This window comes from Ranitomeya imitator, chromosome 3 (genome assembly GCF_032444005.1).
Source record: "Ranitomeya imitator isolate aRanImi1 chromosome 3, aRanImi1.pri, whole genome shotgun sequence".
NCBI lineage: Eukaryota > Metazoa > Chordata > Amphibia > Anura > Dendrobatidae > Ranitomeya > Ranitomeya imitator.
In genome coordinates, this window is record NC_091284.1 from 220,475,024 (window position 1) to 220,496,468 (window position 21,445).

A 21,445-nucleotide genomic window follows, 5' to 3' on the forward strand; every position below is an offset into this window, starting at 1 on the left:
CTTCCCAGTTTCGCAGCAGACCTCAAAACCCTGATAAAAAAATCAGGTGGAAGATACTTTTAAATCCCTAAAAGGGGGGAAAAAAGCAAAGAAAGACCAGGCACAGATCCCCAACTCCTGAGTCCAGTGATACAGATAGTGAAAAGGTGGACTCGGATTCATCTAATGCTTCATCTTCATCCTCTGGGGGTCATAGCTGTTTTCCTCTAGAAGAGACGGACATCCTTGTTAAAGCAGTTGGGAGTACTATGGGGCTAATGGACCCTCACCCAAAAAGATCGGTACAGGACATTATGTTTGAGGGTCTCGAGCAAAAAAAGAAGAGGGCCTTTACTCTTAACGAGAGAATTCTAGCATTGATTAAAAAGGAGTGGAAAAAGCCTATAAAAAAAGGCATTACTTACGCCAAAAAGAAAATACCCATTTGATGACGAATCTTGCTTCTTCTGGGAAAAAGCCCCTAAACTAGATGTTGCCATCACTAAGGCATCTAAAACATATGCCCTTCCATTCGAGGACATGGGGGTCCTGAAAGATCCCATGGACAAAAAGGCAGATGCTTTCCTCAAAAGTGGAGGCAGTCGGGGGAGGGCTAAAACCGGCGGTTGCCGCCGCATGCACATCCCGTTCCCTAATGGTCTGGTTAGACCAATTAGAAATCCAGCTTAAAAACAAGTCATCTTACCTTACCGGTAATGCGAGGAGCTGCCGCTTTCTTAGCGGATGCCTCCGCTGATTCTATGAGTCTGCTAGGTCAGCTACTTTTTCTATCGCGGTCAGGTAAGCCCTTTGGCTAAAGTGTTGGCCAGGGGATCTCCAAACAAAATCTAAGTTGTGTACCATCCCCTGTGAAGGAGAATTCTTATTCGGACCCACTTTAGACGACACGTTAGAGAAGGTAGGGGATAAAAAGAAATCATTCCCTCCCTTGGTTTTCCTTCCTACAGGAGGCCCTTTTGGAGCAAGAGGTTCTTCAGAAGGAAGCCTGGGAAAAATCAAGATAAGTGGAAAAACAAGAACAAGGGATGTATGTTCAATAAGAGCCCCACTGACAACAAAAAACCCACCCAATGAACGTTAGGATTTCACAAACTTCCTCGTCCCTCCTTCATTATGAAATCCCTGAGATCATCAGGAGAAGAACAACTAGCATTTGAGCAAGAAATTAAGGGGTTAGTAGGCAAGGGGGTTCTCCTGGAAGTTCCCAGCCCAAAAAAAAAGAGGGAAGGGATATTACTCCCCTCTGTTCCTGTAATAAAAATGCTGTTTCCACTTTGTTTTATGGCAGTCCTGGACCCGAAGGACGCTTATTATCACGTCCCTATCCACAAAGACCACCAAAAATTCCTCAGGATAGCAGTCCTCATAAGAGGGGTGACATGTCATTTGCAATTCTCAGCTCCTCACTTCGGACTAGCCATAGCTCCGCGAGTCTTCACCAAACTAGTTACAGAGGTAATGGCCCACCTGAGGGAACAAGACACCCTGATAGTGCCATACCTCGACGACTTCCTGGTAATCAGCAACTCTCCAACATTGCAAAAGCCAGCTAGAAAGAATCATGAGCTCCTTAAAAAGCCTGGGCTGGTTAGTGAACTTATCAAAATCCAGATTTTTGCCATGCCAAATCCAGGAATATCTGGGTATTATTTTATACTCTGTAAGACAGGAATGCCGCCTTCCATCAGAAAAAGTGCAAAAGATGGTGGGCCTAGTGTCCAGAATAAGGGATTTCCCCTCCATAGCTCTTCGCCAAGCTATGTTCCTCTTGGGATCCATGACGGCTTGCATCCCTGCAGTCCAATGGGCTCAGCTACATTCGAGGGACCTTCAATGGCAAATTTTGTCAGAAGAAGTCTCTCTAGAAGAGAATTTAGAAGGTCGGTTCAGTTTATCTCCAAACACAATTCTCACTAGATTGGTGGACGTCGCAAAACCATCTTTCTCAAGGAGTCCCCTGGGTAACCCCAGTCTCAAAAGTAGTAACTACAGACGCGAGCCCCAGTGGGTGGGGGGCACATCTGAAAGACCTATTAGCTCAAAGGACTTGGCCACCGAGCCTGGAGAAGGTATCTTCCAACATGAAGGAACTGCTGGCAGTCAAGTTTGCACTCTTAGATTTCCTAGATCCCCTTCACTCCCACCATGTCAGAGTTATGTCAGACAACATAGTAGTGGTAACTATTGCAAAACAATGGGAAGACAAAGAGCGCAATAGGGTCTTATCCACGTTACACAGAGGAGACCAAATTTGCTCACCTGGTTAGGATGAGATTGGAGCATATATATAGTGGCTGCTGCAGATCCACAGGTCTTCACCGACCAGAGAAAATAATGTCTTCAAAGGGAGATTTGTAGTTAAAATTCTGCGCTGCCGCTAAGATGTATTTCAGGAGAGTATAGTCGATTCACAGTGGTTTTATTCAACGCGTTTCAGGGGTCTCATGTCCCCTTCATCAGGAAATACCAACTATACTCTCCTGAAATTCATCTTAGCGGCAGCGCAGAATTTTAACTACAAATCTCCCTTTGAAGACAACAGAGTAGTGGTAGCATACCTGAATCACCAGGGGGTACCCACTCTCAGAGTCTGATGGAAGTAACCAAATCAATCTTCCACATAGCCAAAGGCAATCTTCAGTCTCTGTCAGGCCTTCATATAAAGGGGGTAGACAATTACAGAGTGGATTTTCTGAGTTGTTTCCATCTAAAAGAAGGGGAATGGGAATTGAACCAGGCAGTGTTCATCCAGATCTCGCAAAGGTGGGGTGTACCAAGCATAGACCTCTTTGTGAACAACCTAACCAAAAAGGTAGACACCTTTTGCTCCATAACACCATTGGGGAGCCACGTATCACTAGATGTGTTTGATTCCTTGGCACCATCAACTAGCATATGCCTTTCCCCCAATTGCTCTATTTCCAACAGTTCTGAGGAAGTTTCGGGAGGACAGGGCTCGTATAATCTTAATAGCTCTGTTCTGGCCGAAGAGGGCGTGGTTTTCTTGGATGATGAGGATGTCTATCTCCGATCCCTGGGAACACCCGGACCTCCCAAACCTCCTCTCCCACTGTCCAGTTCAACATCCACAGGTTGCAAGTTTACACTTGACAGCCTGGCATTTGAGAGGAAGCTATTAGAAAATAGGGGGTTTTCTCCGGGGCTGGTATCTACCCTTCTACAAAGTAGAAATCCAATTACGACCAGACAGTATGGGAAAATATGGAAAAAATTCCTGCCATCCTCAGGCGCCAAAATAGTCGAGGGAGTCCCTCTTATTGCCATAATAGAATTCCTACACAAAGGGTTAGAAATTGGTCTTGCCACAAATACCCTAAAAGTCCATATAGCAGCATTGGGGGCTCTATTCAACTATGATTTGGCGGGAAATCGGTGGGTTTCAAGGTTCATCAGAGCAGCTGGGAGATCAAGACCTCTTCCCGTGCAAAACAACCCTCAGTGGGATTTAAATTTAGTCCTTAAAGCCATGACTAAAAATCCACTGGAACCCTTGGTGGATGTGCCATTAAAAATTTTATCCCTCAAAATATCTTTACTGGTCGCTCTCACCTCTACACGTAGAGTTAGCAACATACAGGCTCTATCTGCTACCCCCTCTTTTACTCAATTCCTGGATGATAGAGTTGTTTTTCAAACAGACCCAGCCTGCCTCCCAAAAGTAGCATCCCGATTCCATAGGACACAAGAGATATCTCTCCCCTCCTTTTGTCCTAACCACAAAAACAAGGAGGAAGAGTCCTTACACACATTGGATGTTAGGAGATGCTTGATGCATTACATAGAAGCCACCAGAGAGAGTAGGGAGGATGGCTCTCTTTTTGTATGATTTCAGGGTCCCCGGAAGGGGAAGAAAGCCTCCAAGGGCACTCTGCCAAGATGGATCATGGATGCCATCGGCCTGTTATACTCATCAAGTGGGATACCCGTCCCGGGAAATATCAAAGCGCACTCAATGAGAGCAGTAGCAACCGCTTTGGCGGAGAAGGCTGGAGCTTCGATTGATCAGATATGTAGAGCTGCTACCTGGTCTTTACCATCTACATTCTATAAGCACTATAGATTGGACCTTATCTCCTCTTTGGACCTTACCTTCAGTTAAAGGTTTCTGGAAGCGGTTGTCCCTCCCTAAATGTACAATCTCTGCAATTCTCTCCATGGTGCCATCATGGGCGTTAGAGAAAAATACTAAAATACCACATCCTAGATATTTACCAGACAATGGCCAAAAACAGTATATAGCTCTATCACATTATCTATATATAATTGTCTAAGGGTTTTTCTGTCTGTCTGTCTGTCCTGGAAATCCCGCGTCTCTGATTGGTTGAGGCCACCAATGGCGACGATGTCATAAAGGTTGCCTCGACCAATCAGCGACGGGCACAGTCTGCCGCGAATTCACCTCGACCAATCAGCGATGGGCACAGTATCGACGTAGATGAAATAATGGTTGCCATGGCGATGATGATGTCATAAAGGTTGCCTCGACCAATCAGCGATGGGCACAGTCTGCCACAAATTCTGGAATCATCATTGTCCATATACTACGGGGACATGCATATTCTAGAATACCCGATGCGTTAGAATCGGGCCACAATCTAGTATACAATATAATGCACAAAACAAAAAAGTGAATCACAGAGCAAAATATAATAAAATGTAATATCTTTATTAATACAAATAAAGAGACAAAATTAGAAAAGTACACAGTGGTTATATGTGGCGGCCTGAATTGAAATGCACAATGCGCAGTCATTAGCAATAAGTTAATTAGTAAATTAGGGGCCCCCATGGAAGCATTGGTAGCGAAATGCGCAACGGGGCCTCTTCTATGTTCTGCATCTAGGTCGGTATCTCCTTTTTATTGTCTATCATTTACCTATATACCCATGGTCGGTGTTGGGGACTTTTGTTTATTTGTTTATACTATGTACTTTGTGGACACGCATGGTTGGGCTCTGTATAGTACAGACACACTGATTGACGCTTATTACTAACTAGATTGTGGCCCGATTCTAACGCATCGGGTATTCTAGAATATGCATGTCCCTGTAATATATGGACAATGATGATTCCAGAATTCGAGGCACACTGTGCCCGTCGCTGATTGGTCGAGGCAACCTTTATGACATCATCGTCGCCATGGCAACCATTATGACATCTACGTCGATACTGTGCCCGTCGCTGAATCAGAAACGTGAGATGTCTACGTCCTTTATGACATCATCGTCGCTGTGCCCGTTGCTGATTGGTCGAGGCCTGGCGGCCTCGACCAATCAGACGCGGGATTTCTACGTCCTTTATGACATCATTGTCGCTGTGCCCGTTGCTGACCAATCAGAGACGCGGGATTTCTACGTCGATGCTGTGCCGGTCTCTGATTGGTCGAAGCCTGGCGGCCTCGACCAATCAGAGAGCCGGGATTTCCAGGACAGACAGACAGACAGACAGACAGACGGAAAAACCCTTAGGCAATTATATATATAGATGATTGCGCATTGTGCATTTCAATTCAGGCCGCCACATATAACCACTGTGTACTTTTCTAATTTTGTCTCCAATCACCTTTCTCTGGATTATCTGTTTTGAATGTATATTATATGTATACCCCCTTACATTTGTATTGGACATTATTGAGCATAGCACATTGGTGTCACTTACCCTGCTGATTCTTGTTTTGTTATTTGGTTTTATAGTTATTATTTGTATTAATAAAGATATTACATTTTATTATATTTTGCTCTGTGATTCACTTGTTTGTTTTGGGTATCACATCCTAGATATCACTGAATGAAATATTCCAGTTGCAAGTCTTTATTCACTACTTAGTGGAATGCATTGAGAATGATAAAACTTAAAAATAATCTATGTAAATCAAAATGAATATCCCATGGAGGTCTGGATTTGGAATGATACACAAAATCAAAGTGGAAAATCAAATTACAGGCTAAACCAACTTCAGTGGAACAGCCTCAAGACAAGGAAATGATGCTCAGTAGTGTGTATGGCCTCAACGTGCCTGTATGACCTCCCTACCAAACCAGTGCATGAATCTGATGAAGCAGCTGATGTTCTCCTGAGGGATCTCTTCTCAGACCTGGATTAAAACATCAATCAACTCCTGGACAGTTTGTGGTGCATCATGGCGTTGGTGGATGGAACGAGACGTGATGTCCCAGATGCTCTCAGTTGGATTCCCTTTCTGGGGAACAGGCAGGCCAGTCCACAGCATCAAAGTTTTCATCATACAGGATCTGCTTACACACTTCAACCATATGAGGCCTAGCATTGTCATGCATCAAAAGAAACCCAAGGACAAGTGTACATTCATATGGTTTTACAATGGGTCTGATGATCTCATCCCAGTATCTAATGGCAGTCAGGGTACCTCTGGCTAGCACATAAAGTGCTGTGCGGCCCTCCAAAGAAATACATCCCCACACAATTGCTGACCCACTGTCAAACCGGTCATGCTGGAGGATGTTGCAACCGAACGTTGTCCACATCTGTCACATGTGTTCAGTGTGAACCTGATTTAATCTGTGAAGAGCACATTACACCAATGTCAAATCAGCCAATCTTGGTTCTCTCTGGCAAATAACAATCGCCCTGCATGGTGTTGCGCTGTTGGCACAACACCCACTTCTGGACGTCAGGCCCTCATACCACCCTCATGGAGTCTGTATTATGACAGTTTGAGCAGACACATGGATGTTAGTGGCCTGCTGGAAGTTATTTTCCAGGGCTGTGGCACTGCTTCTCCTGTTCCTCCTTGCACAAAATATGAGCTAGTGGTCTTCCTGCTAGGTTGTTGCTCTCCTACGGCCCCCTCCACATCACTTGGTGAACTGGCCTGTCTCCTGGTATCTGCCCCATGCTCTCAACACTGAGCTGACAGACACAGCAACCATTCTTGCCACAGCTTGCATTGATATGCCATCCTGCATAAGCTGCACTATCTGAGCATCTTTTGTATGTTGTAAACCCAGCATCATGGTGCTATACTTCTAGAAGTAAGAGCAATGACAAAATGCAAAAGTGACCAAAACAGCGTAAAAGGATCAGAACAGAGCAGTGATCTGTAATCAACACCTGCAGAACCACTCCTTTATTGGAGTTGTCTTGCTAATTGCTTATCATTTCTACCTGTCATCTGTTCCAGTTGCACAACAGCAGGAGAAATTTATTTACAATCAGTGTTGCTTCATAATTGGACAGGTCGATTTCACAGAAGTATGATTTAATTGGAGTTACATTGTGTTGTTTAAGTGTTCCCTTTATTTGTTTTGAGCAGTATATATATATACTAGCTATTGAACCCGTTCTACGCCCATGTGGCTAGCATCTATATTGGTATATGGTCTCCATCCTGGTATGTGCTGCTCCATCCTGCGTCCCAATCCTGTCATGAGCTGCTCCATCCTGCGTCTCCATCCTGACATGTGCTGCACCCATCCTGCACCCCCATTCTGACATGTGCTGCTCCCATCCTGCACCCCCATTCTGACATGTGCTGCTCCATCCTGCGTCCCCATCCTGTCATGTGCTGCACCCATCCTGCGCCCCCATCCTGACATGTGCTGCACCCATCCTGCACCCCCATTCTTACATGTGCTGCTCCGATCCTGCACCCCCATTCTAACATGTGCTGCTCCATCCTGCGTCCCCATCCTGTCATGTGCTGCACCCATCCTGCGCCCCCATCCTGCCATGTGTTGCACCCATCTTGTGCCCCCCATTCTGTCATGTGTTGCACCCATCCTGCGCCTCCATTCTGTCATGTGTTGCACCCATCCTGCGCCCCCATTCTGTCATGTGTTGCACCCATCCTGCGCCCCCATTCTGTCATGTGCTGCTTCCATCCTGCGCCCCCATTGTGACATGTGCTGCTCCCATCCTGCGCCCCCATTCTGACATGTTCTGCACCCATCCTGCGCCTCCATTCTGACATGTTCTGCACCCATCTTGCGCCCCCATTCTGTCATGTGTTAACATAGTAACATACATAGTAACATATAAAGGCACAGATGATTGGCCTCGGGGAGACCAAAACATCCAACACTGCGGAGACACCATCACGTGTTTCTCAACGCAGTGATTCCAGAACACTGCCCCCATCCCTTATGGGAAATATGCAGATGCATGTAAAGAAGCTGCGGAGACACCATCACGTGTTTCTCGATGCAAGCAGTGAATAGCCAGGCCTTTCCCCGGGAAGGAACAACCAAGGGAAGGGCAGCATCCTATGAAGGAAAGCCACCTATGCCAAGCATGGTATCCATCCACAGACAGCTGTTTCGGGGTTTTTGCCCCTCATCAGTGTGGAGTAGGAATCTGGCTATTAGGAACAGTGCCTAGTAAAAAGGCTATAAAGGCACAGATGATTGGCCTCGGGGAGACCAAAACATCCAACACTGCGGAGACACCATCACGTGTTTCTCAACGCAGTGATTCCAGAACACTGCCCCCATCCCTTATGGGAAATATGCAGATGCATGTAAAGAAGCTGCGGAGACACCATCACGTGTTTCTCGACGCAAGTAGTGAATAGCCAGGCCTTTCCCCGGGAAGGAACAACCACGGGAAGGGCAGCATCCTATGAAGGAAAGCCACCTATGCCAAGCATGGTATCCATCCACAGACAGCTGTTTCGGGGTTTTTGCCCCTCATCAGTGTGGAGTAGGAATCTGGCTATTAGGAGCAGTGCCTAGTAAAAAGGCTATAAAGGCACAGATGATTGGCCTCGGGGAGACCAAAACATCCAACACTGCGGAGACACCATCACGTGTTTCTCAACGCAGTGATTCCATACATAGTAACATAGTTAGTAAGGCCGAAAAAAGACATTTGTCCATCCAGTTCAGCCTATATTCCATCATAATAAATCCCCAGATCTACGTCCTTCTACAGAACCTAATTGTATGATACAATATTGTTCTGCTCCAGGAAGACATCCAGGCCTCTCTTGAACCCCTTGACTGAGTTCGCCATCACCACCTCCTCAGGCAAGCAATTCCAGATTCTCACTGCCCTAACAGTAAAGAATCCTCTTCTATGTTGGTGGAAAAACCTTCTCTCCTCCAGACGCAAAGAATGCCCCCTTGTGCCCGTCACCTTCCTTGGTATAAACAGATCCTCAGCGAGATATTTGTATTGTCCCCTTATATACTTATACATGGTTATTAGATCGCCCCTCAGTCGTCTTTTTTCTAGACTAAATAATCCTAATTTCGCTAATCTATCTGGGTATTGTAGTTCTCCCATCCCCTTTATTAATTTTGTTGCCCTCCTTTGTACTCTCTCTAGTTCCATTATATCCTTCCTGAGCACCGGTGCCCAAAACTGGACACAGTACTCCATGTGCGGTCTAACTAGGGATTTGTACAGAGGCAGTATAATGCTCTCATCATGTGTATCCAGACCTCTTTTAATGCACCCCATGATCCTGTTTGCCTTGGCAGCTGCTGCCTGGCACTGGCTGCTCCAGGTAAGTTTATCATTAACTAGGATCCCCAAGTCCTTCTCCCTGTCAGATTTACCCAGTGGTTTCCCATTCAGTGTGTAATGGTGACATTGATTCCTTCTTCCCATGTGTATAACCTAACATTTATCATTGTTAAACCTCATCTGCCACCTTTCAGCCCAAGTTTCCAACTTATCCAGATCCATCTGTAGCAGAATACTATCTTCTCTTGTATTAACTGCTTTACATAGTTTTGTATCATCTGCAAATATCGATATTTTACTGTGTAAACCTTCTACCAGATCATTAATGAATATGTTGAAGAGAACAGGTCCCAATACTGACCCCTGCGGTACCCCACTGGTCACAGCGACCCAGTTAGAGACTATACCATTTATAACCACCCTCTGCTTTCTATCACTAAGCCAGTTACTAACCCATTTACACACAATTTCCCCCAGACCAAGCATTCTCATTTTGTGTACCAACCTCTTGTGCGGCACGGTATCAAACGCTTCGGAAAAATCGAGATATACCACGTCCAATGACTCACCGTGGTCCAGCCTATAGCTTACCTCTTCATAAAAACTGATTAGATTGGTTTGACAGGAGCGATTTCTCATAAACCCATGCTGATATGGAGTTAAACAGTTATTCTCATTGAGATAATCCAGAATAACATCCCTCAGAAACCCTTCAAATATTTTACCAACAATAGAGGTTAGACTTACTGGCCTATAATTTCCAGGTTCACTTTTAGAGCCCTTTTTGAATATTGGCACCACATTTGCTATGTGCCAATCCTGCGGAACAGACCCTGTCGCTATAGAGTCCCTAAAAATAAGAAATAATGGTTTATCTATTACATTACTTAGTTCTCTTAGTACTCGTGGGTGTATGCCATCCGGACCCGGAGATTTATCTATTTTAATCTTATTTAGCCGGTTTCGCACCTCTTCTTGGGTTAGATTGGTGACCCTTAATATAGGGTTTTCATTGTTTCTTGGGATTTCACCTAGCATTTCATTTTCCACCGTGAATACCGTGGAGAAGAAGGTGTTTAATATGTTAGCTTTTTCCTCGTCATCTACAACCATTCTTTCCTCACTATTTTTTAGGGGCCTACATTTTCAGTTTTTATTCTTTTACTATTGATATAGTTGAAGAACAGTTTGGGATTAGTTTTACTCTCCTTAGCAATGTGCTTCTCTGTTTCCTTTTTGGCAGCTTTAATTAGTTTTTTAGATAAAGTATTTTTCTCCCTATAGTTTGTTAGAGCTTCAATGGTGCCATCCTGCTTTAGTAGTGCAAATGCTTTCTTTTTACTGTTAATTGCCTGTCTTACTTCTTTGTTTAGCCACATTGGGTTTTTCCTATTTCTAGTCCTTTTATTCCCACAAGGTATAAACCGCTTACACTGCCTATTTAGGATGTTCTTAAACCCATCCTGCGCCCCCATTCTGTCATGTGCTGCTCCCAACCTGCGCCTCCATTCTGACATGTTCTGCACCCATCCTGCGCCTCCATTCTGTCATTTGCTGCTCCCATCCTGTCATGTGCTGCTCCCATCCTGTGCCCCCGTTCTGTCATGTGCTGCTCCCATCCTGTGCCCCCGTTCTTTCATGTGCTGCTCCCATCCTGTGCCCCTGTTCTGTCATGTGCTGCTCCCATCCTGCGCCCATTCTGTCATGTGCTGCTGCCATCCTGCGCCCCGTTCTGTCATGTGCTGCTCCCATCCTGCGCCCCCGTTCTGTCATGTGCTGCTCCCATCCTGCGCCCATTTTGTCATGTGCTGCTGCCATCGTGCGCCCGTTCTGTCATGTGCTGTTCCCATCCTGCGCCCCCGTTCTGTCATGTGCTGCTTCCATCCTGCGCCCCTGTTCTGTCATGTGCTGCTCCCATCCTGCGCCCGTTCTGTCATGTGCTGCTGCCATCCTGCGCCCGTTCTGTCATGTGCTGCTGCCATCCTGCGCCCGTTCTGTCATGTGCTGCTCCCATCCTGTGCTACCATTGTATTATATGCCCCCCATAAGATGCTCCATTATATATATGCCCCATATGCTGCTGCCATATATATAAAAAAAAAAAAATATCATACTCGCCTATCGTCGCTGGGCGACGAGTGCTGGGGGCCTGAGCAGGCGGGGACATATACTATGCAATCAAACATGAACTTATAAAGAAAACATTGGTATATCACATCACAGCAACCCCCTCACCCCTGCTGTATGTATATTTTGTATTACTAAAGAGGTGCAAGTCAAAGCAAAGTGACAAATACTGCTTTGCAGGTGGAGGAAGTATCTCTATGTCAAAAGGCTTTACATGACAATGGAAGTACAATATTGTCCATGCTATATCTACAGTGGCCTGTAAATGTCTGGTCACTCCTGATCAAAATTGCTGTCATTGTAAACAGTTTAGCAAGTTGAAGACTAAATGATCTCTAAAAGACGTAAATTAAAGATGACACATTTCCTTTGTATTTTGGGGAAAAAATATATATTTTCATGTTTCACTTTGTAAAAATGACAAAAATGGAAAATGGACCAATGCAGACGTTTGGGCACCCTGCCTGATTAGTAGCCAGTAGTACACCCTTTTGAAAGTATTATAGTTTGTAAATGCATTATAGCTTTCATTTCTTTTTTGAGGGAATTTCAACCATTCTTCCTTAGAAAATTCTTCCAGTTCTGTGAGATTGCGGTGTCGTCTTGCATGCTACGCTATTTTGAGGTCTAGCCACAAATTTTCAATAATGTTCAGATCAGGGGACTGTGAGGGCCATTGTAAAACCTCCAGCTTGTGCCTTTTGAGGTAGTCTATTGTGGATTTTGACAGGTGTTTTGGGTCATCAGTATCCATTTGTAGAAGCCATCCTCTTTTCAACATCAGCTTTTTAACAGATGGTGTTATGTTTGCATCTTGACTTCCACTGTTCCTGTTGACTGCCATTTATTAATTACATTTTGAACTAAGGAAAGGACAACTTGAATACGCTTTGCTATACTTTTGTAGTTTTCTGCTTTGTGAGCCTCCACCATTTTAATTTTCAGAGTGCTAGGTAGCTTTTTAGAAGAACCAGTGGCTGCTGTTTATTGGTACAAGGTTAGAGGAGGCTGAGTTTTAATAAAGCTGGGAAATTTGCTTCACCTGGTCTTTCTTAGCAATGATGGTGAACAAGCTATAACACTAACAGGCTAATTAAGGTCTGGAACCTTGGTCAAAATTATCTGAGCACACAATTTTCCAAGGGTGGTAAAAATTTTGCACCAATCCACTTTATTTTTTGTAATTTTTAAAATGTAAAAGGAAATATCATCTTTAACTTTAAGCCTTTTAGCGATCATTTCATCTTCAACTTGCTTAACTGTTAACAATAACTGTGTGTAATGATTTACATGCCACTGTATATAATCTGAGTTTGCCACAATCCATGGATATGTCCATGATTAGTGGACATATTTGCATCTGTGGGTAAAATTATGGATATATTATATTTGTTTTTATTGCATCACTTAGATTGGCAACTTATCTTATTGATCAAATGGGACAATACAACTTAATGAGGGATCTTTTTCTATTGCGTTGTGTTGATGCTTATTGGTTCCACTCCCTCTATCATGCATGATCTTAAATCTAAAGGACTAAACTGATATCAGGACTAAACTGATAGTTGCATTATTGTTTTGTTTTAATGTGTTCATCATTGCTGTTTGCAAAGATCTCAATGGAATCTAGAGAATCCACATGAAATTGCAAAGTCTAAATGCAGATACAAATTCCTCTGTAAAATTGATCCTTTCCACGTCATCCTTCTGCTCATGACATCAGTAATTTTCAATGATGAAAAGATAATGGATGATTAATGAGGCATGCAACCTTGGTGAGATAAAGATTTACTAAAGAAATGAAGAAGTTATAGAAGATCCATCATAATAAAAATTTTCTCACAAAGTGGAAGAAGATTCTATGCTAAATTCAGACTGTAAACATAATGTTTTCATATGACTATTTTTGCAAATCTCTAGCACCCATAAAACCCAAAAAGGAGCAAAAACACAGAATGCATTTACACTTACCATTATTTTAGTGGCCCATTTTTGCGAGCCTTTTTTGTGGGCCGTATTGCCATAATTTTCCCCTTCTGTCGCAAAAACGGGCAGAAAAAATCTTGCGGATCGCTGTTTTTCTGGATTAGAATAGTAGGAAAGAAGTAGGGACAAAAAAAACGGCTATCTGCAAAAAACAGAATTCACGGTGCACCGCAAAAACAAGCTTCCTTTGTTTTTGAGGTCCCATTGATTTTCAATGGGGCCCGTGTCCGTAAGCCGTGAAATATATCGAGCAAGCTTGATATTTTTTCATGGCCGCAAATTCAGCCCTCAACCACTTAAGGTGTACGGCGCTCCTACTAATTTTTGCAACCCATTTTTGCGGCCCCATAGAAATGAATTAAGGGCCCCAATAACAGGCCAAAAAAACATGGCAAGTGTAAAACCAGCCTAACACAATTTTTCGACCTCTGAGTTTCTATGTTCTTGATTAAATGTGGCACAAGCAAAACCACTTATAGTAGTGGTTTTGCCATGTATTATGAGTGATGTTGGCCTCTTAGTGATGACAGTCTGTGACATGAAAGACTGTGTCCGATACTGACCACAAATCAGTTTTAGAAAAATGGGATCGATGTGCTAGACATTATTTTCTCTTTGTCAAACACAGTTGATAGTAATACTTGTTTGTGCCAATCAACATTTTTGTTTCCTATTGATAAGCCTATATCATATATCAAGGTAGAAGCCAAGACTGTCAATTTGTCTCTTTATTTCAGGAATGACAACATTTACAGACTAACCAAGAAAGATAAGTCGCTTAGAAAACTAAAATTTCCGGTGTATGACCAATTTAAGGCATTTACTCTATGTTTCCAACCATACTGTCCCCTTTATCAGCTCTATTTCACTGATAATACAGCCCATGAGCACTTTTTATCTGGATGTACCCAAGTTTTGCAATGTAGTGTTTGATCAATTTTTTTCTAGTTTGTAAAACTTCAACTTTTATCATCTAGCAAGACCTCCCAAAACACATGAAATACTTTTCAAAGTAAACCAAATGCATTTGATTAACTGAAGGCTTTTTTATTCTTAGTGGTTATGACATTTTTTGCATACTTTTCTAGTCTTGAATGTTTGTTAGCTTTAACTCTTGACTTCTCTTTATATTCTTCTATTAGTTTTAGTTGTCTATGATATATAAACATTTATTTTTAATGCTTAGAACACTGACATTCACATGAGCTTTTCAATACTTCTTCTATGCATTTATATGCTACTCCACTGTTTTTGCCCCTCTCCCTTAGAAGGTGAGCCTGTTTTTAGACTGGCAAAAGGAGGTGCAAGAATGAAGTAGAAGATTTGTAAGATCTGAGGTAAAAATGAGTCATATGGACTTACTAGTAGCTATAATAATTACTGTATGTAAGGGAAATTATAACGTCAAACAAATGACATTAGTTTAAATTTGCCATTCATATGATTGACACTACAAAAAAAGCATAACCTTTATTTACTCTTACTACAGGAACTCGGAACCTTGAAGGGTCCCTGAGACTACAGAAGCTGTCATTACTTACATCTTAGCTTGGTGAGCCTGAGCTTTATAGCTTGGGCAGATGGTCCTTTGTGGCTCGGCTGTGCATTTTCTATTTACTATAGTGAGGGGCTGGAAGAAGCAAGGTATTTAATATTCAAGGTTCTCGCTCCTAATTAGCTCACAGTCCAGTCACAGATCTGGAATTTAAATATTACAAACTAGGCCATCCTAGAAACTTGAGCCAAGGACCTAGTGAATAAAAATATAGGTTACATAAGGGAAATGTGTTCGCATGTGGAGGTCAGCTTCACCTGGATGTGACCCATTAATCCTTTCTCCTTCCCTCAAGGAAACAGAAGAATAATTTTCTTATAAGCACTGTATTTTTTTATAATAAAGCTTACTATTTTAATAAGGTTGGTCCATTTGTTCTAAAGAATCCATAGCCTTTCAGAAAGTGTATGGCTTTATGACAGTTGGCCAATAATTATCTATCTATCTATCTATCTATCTATCTTTACACACACATATTTTTGGACTCATCACCCCATGTGTTTGAGTGGGGGGTGTGGACTGTGTTTGGGTGTGATTTATGCTCACTATGTAGCCTATAACAAAGGTGCAAGATTGAGTCAAAGGAGATAAATTATCCCTTGCAGTTATTGCCCATGTCACATGCTGTGAAGTGTATACCTTAAACTGTAGTATTGTGAACCAGCATTTGTTTAATTGTTGGTGGTCAAATTTCTCTAATGAGCGTTCATCTTATGCGTTAAAATGGAGCTCTGTTTACCAATGTGACTTCAGAGATTATGAATATGATTCACTGTAAAATGCATCAATGGAATTTGTTACTAGAAACAAACTTGATTGCCTATTTACTAAGGAGGAACACATTTTAAAAGTAGTTGGCTGCAATTTGACAGTCCCTTTAAATAATTGGAAATCTACTGAAAAGTAGTATGGGGTTGAAAACATATAATAATAATAATAATAATAATAATAATAATAATAATAATAACTTCTACAACAAGGAGTTAAAAAATGGAATGTGAACTGTGAGAAGTGTTTTCCCAGGCTAAAAGGGATTAACTGTTATAGTACAAATCAAAATGAAACATGATGATGTTCAGGCAATGTGATAGATTTTCTGTTTTGGCTTTTGTATTTTTTTTCTGTTTTTTTTCCTATTTATCTTTTATCTTGTTTCTTACTGTTTTTGTTTTAAAAGTTATGTTGTGGACTAAAGTTTTTTTGCAAATATTTAATATCTATATCTGTAAAGTGTAAAGGGACCAATTGCAACAGAGAAATAAATACTGTATGCTGTATGCTGTCACAAGAACACACAATAGTTGTGATAGTTGGTGTAGAAAATGAGCTCATTCTTGCCCACTAAGTGTCTGGTCATTGGGGCACTCCATGCAGGAGGTTTGTGTTGCCTAAAGGACTTGCCAACCTGTCCAAAAGGTCAGTCCTGTGAGCCTTGTGTATGTTTAAGGACAGTTGGCAAGTATGTCTACTGTCTTTATGAAGAATTGAGCTTACCTGAATTTCCTTGATAATTTCTTATGAATATCTTAGGCTGCAGTGGATAGGTAGAGATGTAGGTGATCTTTTCTCTTCTGACTTCCTGTTTACAATCAGCAGAAATAGCAGTGTCAGAAAATGGAGGATAGAAGTCTGTGTTATTGTGATGGTGTGACACTCAAAATTCAGGAGAATTGTGACTCACCAGTTGAAAATGTGCAATTACACCAGAAATACCTTTCGCTGCAAACTTTCAGAGTATGCTGGGCCCAGCTAAAAATTTATATGGTGCATGCCATGTATATTGATGCATTAAGTTAAAAGTAAGGAAATAGAATTATGGCCATGATGAGACTGCTTGTGCAACACTCTTGATCCTCCACCTACAGATATACCTTGACAAAGACCTTATTTGGCCAAAACGTTGGTTTTTTTCTGTTTTGAATGGGCTAGTTTGAATAAATTCATATTGCAAGAAAGAAAAATATTGAGAATTGAGAGTCCTCAGTGGTTGATACCTTTTAATGGCTAACTGAAAAGATGGTAACAAATTGCAAGCTTTCAAGACTACACAGGTCTCTTCATCAGGCAAAGACTGAAACAAATTCTGAAGAATCAGATATTTATGCACAATATAGCACAGAAAAAAAAAGGGGGGAAAACCATGGATAAGACAGGTGACATGAAGCAGAATTACCATGAGTGATAAACAGTTATGTCCATAAATATTGGGCCAGCTCTTAGATAAGGAATGTTTTATTGTCCTCTGATTAGGGTCTCTGTTGTGATGACCCCTTCTATTCTGAGGGGCAGGTTCCTTAGTTGATATAAAAAGACATAAATCCATGTGACACATTCATTCCTCCACTAAGGCTGTCAAAGGTCGTCATTAGAGTTGAGCGACCTTTACTTTTATAGGATCGGGTCGGGTTTCACGAAACCCGACTTTTTCAAAAGTCGGGTCGAGTGAAATCGGCCGATCCTATAAAAAAGTCGGGGTCGGGGTCGGCCGAAACTCGAAACCCAATGCAGTGCATTGGGTTTCCATGGTTCCCAGGGTCTGAAGGAGCGGAAACTCTCCTTCAGGCCCTGCGATCCATATTTTAGTGTAAAATAAAGAATTAAAATAAAAAATATCGCCATACTTACCCTCTGACGCGCCCTGGTACTTACCGGGAACCTTCCTTCCTTAGAATCAGCCTTCCAGGACCTTGCGGTGACGTCGCGGTGACGTCGCGGCTTGTGATTGGCCGCGCAGCCGCCCATGTGACCACTCGCGCGACCAATCACAAACTGCGACGTCACCGAAGGTCCTGGAAAGGCTGATTCTTAGGAAGGAAGGCTGCCGGAAAGAAGCAGGGCGCGTCCGAGGGTGAGTATATTCCTATTAGGTATATACTCACCCTCGGACGCGCCCTGCTTCTTTCCGGCAGCCTTCCTTCCTAAGAATCAGCCCTTCCAGGACCTTCGGTGATGTCGCGGTGACATCGCAGCTTGTGATTGGTCGCGCGAGCGGTCACATGGGCGGCCGCGCGGCCAATCACAAGCCGCGACGTCACCGCGACGTCACCGCAAGGTCCTGGAAGGCTGATTCTAAGGAAGGAAGGTTCCCGGTTAGTACCAGGGCGCGTCAGAGGGTAAGTATTGCGATATTGTTTATTTTAATTCTTTATTTTACACTTAAATCTGAATTCCGATACCAATTTCCGATATCTTAAACATATCGGGAATCGGTATCGGAATTCCGATTCTAGATTCAAAAGATCGCCGACTTCATGGCCGACCCCACACAGGGGTCGGGTCGGGTTTCATGAAACCCGACCTTGCCAAAAGTCGGCGACTTTTGAAAAATTTCGACCTGTTTCGCTCAACCCTAGTCGTCATCAGTTTATATTCCCAGACTCTTCTGTCTCTCTGAGATTTGAAGCTACCTTTCAACACAAGTATTTTCATGTCCATAATGTTATGATTTGGGAGACAGAAATGTATTGCCACAGGTAGATCCATTCTTTTTTCTCTTATTGTATGGCGATGAGAGTTCATCCATGTTTTCAGTTTCTGCCCTGTTTCCCCCACATACAGACCCCCAGTTGGACATTTAGTACAAATAATTAGGTACACCACATAAGAAGTGATGCAGCTGAAAGTACCTGGTATCTTGTAGTCCTGATGTGAATTGGGGATCTTTATCTTGTCCGTGGTCATTATAAATGGACAGGTTTTACATTTTTTCTGGTTGCAAGGAAAGGTACCTGCACTAGTTGGAGAGGACAGGGAGCTCTTGACAATGATGCTTCTTAGATTTGGGGGCTGCCTAAAACACAGTAGTGGGGGGTCTGGAAAAATGGATTGTAAGCAGGCATCTTTTTGTAGTAAAGGTTGTAATTTCCGTGCAGCTCCCCTCAGCACCTCCAGATTCGGATTGTAGGTAACTACTAGAGGTAGCCGGTTATGTTCTTCTTTAGCTTTGTAATGTAGCAGGTGATTCCTTGATATTCTGGTGGCTCTTGTAATCTGGTTTTCAATTGTTCTTGGATGGTAGCCCTGATTCAAAAACGTCTTTCTGAGGCGACCAAGGTGTTCATCCCTATCCATGGGGTTGGACCATATACGATTGTATCTGATGACTTGGCTGTAGACAATAGAGTTTTTTATGTGTTTTGGATGGAAACTGTCCCATTTAAGGTATGTTGGACAGTCGATTGGCTTCTGATACAGGGATGTCTCTATTTTATTGTTCTGCAGCTTAATGATGGTGTCCAAAAAGTTAATTTCAGTGCAGGAGTAGTTGAGTGTCAAGTTGATGGTAGGATAAAATTGATTAAACTGTTCATGGAACGTCTTTAGCTTTGGCTCAGACTCCGTCCAGATGATTAAAATATCATCAATGTAGCGGTAGTAGGCCAGAGGCCTGATGGGACATGAGGACAAAAAGTCGATTTCAAGCTTGGCCATGAAAGATTTGCCTAATGTGGGGCCAATTTACTTCCCATTGCTGTGCCAGTCTCCTGTAGATAGATCTTCTTGTCAAATTCAAAATAATTGTGGGTGAGGATGAATTTTATAAGTTTCACCACAAAATATGCATCAGTCCCTGTGTTTTCCAGGAAGAATTTGCAGGCATTTAATCCATCCTGGTGTGGGATATTGGAGTACAAAGATTCCACATCCATGGTGGTCCTTCTGGTAGAGGACCTATTGCTGATAGTTTATTCAATAGGTCAGTTGTGTCCTGAATGAAGCTGGGTGTATCCTTTACCAGGGGTTAAAGAATACCAACTACCCATCCAGATACCTGCTCAGTAAGGGTGCCCACACATGAAATAATAGGTCTTCCTGGATTTCCAGATTTGTGGATTTTGGGAAGCATGTAGAATGTCCCTGTTCTTGGACTTTCTGGTATCAGGTCATTGGCTCTTATGAATTAATCGGGCAGACAAGATACCAACTTGTTTAGTTCCTTGTAATAGTCCTGTGATGGATTTACATCATGGGACGTGACAGATCATCGGATGGTATGGGATATTGTTGGTTTATTATTTTTATTTTGTTACAGGTTGAGGGTCTTCAGGTGGATTGAGAGTGGAATAAAATATTACAACAACCTGTGTGTTTATTTCATTAAAATACTTTGCAATATTGTGCGTGTGTTTTTTTAACCATTTCATATTATTGGATTAATAATGGATAGGTGTCATAATTGACACCTCTCCATTATTAATCTGGCTTAATGTCACCTTACAATAGCAAGGTGACATTAACCCTTCATTACCCCATATCCCATATCCCACCGCTACACGGGAGTGGGAAGAGAGTGGCCAAGTGCCTGAATAGGCGCATCTTCCAGATGTGCCTTTTCTGGGATGGCTGGGGGCAGATGTTTTTAGCCAGGGGGGGCCAATAACCGTGGACCCTCTCTAGGCTATTAATATCTGCCCTCAGTCACTGGCTTTACCATTCTGGTGGAGAAAATTGCGCGGGAGCCCATGCCAATTTTTTCCGCGATTTAACCCTTAAATTTAATAGCTACAGCGCCCAAATTTTGCACATACACACTACTAACATTGCATTAATATGCAAAAATGGGAATATAACATGGTTTACTGTATGTAAACCATGTCTCATATCATGTCCGGTTTAGGAAGGAAAAATGAAAAGCTGGCAATTGAATTACCGGCTTTTCTGCTATATCGCGCTGAAGTAAATATAAATATATATACAGTGCCTACAAGTAGTATTCAACCCCCTGCAGATTTAGCAGGTTTAATAAGATGCAAATAAGTTAGAGCCTTCAAACTTCAAACAAGAGCAGGATTTATTAACAGATGCATAAATCTTACAAACCAAAAAGTTTTGTTGCTCAGTTAAATTTTTATAAATTTTAAACATAAAAGTGTGGGTCAATTATTATTCAACCCCTAGGTTTAATATTTTGTGGAATAACCTTTGTTTGCAATTACAGCTAATAATCGTCTTTTATAAGACCTGATCAGGCCGCCACAGGTCTCTGGAGTTATCTTGGCCCACTCCTCCATGCAGATCTTCTCCAAGCTATCTAGGGTCTTTGGGTGTCTCATGTGGACTTTAATCTTGAGCTCCTTCTACAAGTTTTCAATTGGGTTAAGGTCAGGAGACTGACTAGGCCACTGCAACACCTTGATTTTTTGCCTCTTGAACCAGGCCTTGGTTTTCATGGCTGTGTGCTTTGGGTCGTTGTCTTGTTGGAAGATGAAATGACGACCCATCTTAAGATCCTTGATTGAGGAGCGGAGGTTCTTGACCAAAATCTCCAGGTAGGTCGTGCTATCCATCTTCCCATGGATGCGGACCAGATGG

The 21,445-nt window shown here is 42.5% G+C and overlaps 1 protein-coding gene across 7 annotated transcripts in view; it reads left to right on the forward strand.

The window, feature by feature from the left end:
• NGF (nerve growth factor) overlaps positions 1-21,445 on the forward strand; it is a 180,064-nt gene that overhangs the window by 81,603 nt on the left and 77,016 nt on the right. For 3 of the 7 annotated variants that reach the window (XM_069756149.1, XM_069756148.1, XM_069756150.1), the window contains exon 2: positions 14,316-14,915. The exons of the other annotated variants lie outside the window; for them this stretch is intronic. The gene's annotated coding sequence lies outside the window, so the exon portion shown is untranslated. The remainder of the gene's footprint in view (positions 1-14,315; positions 14,916-21,445) is intronic. 7 annotated transcript variants of the gene reach the window in all.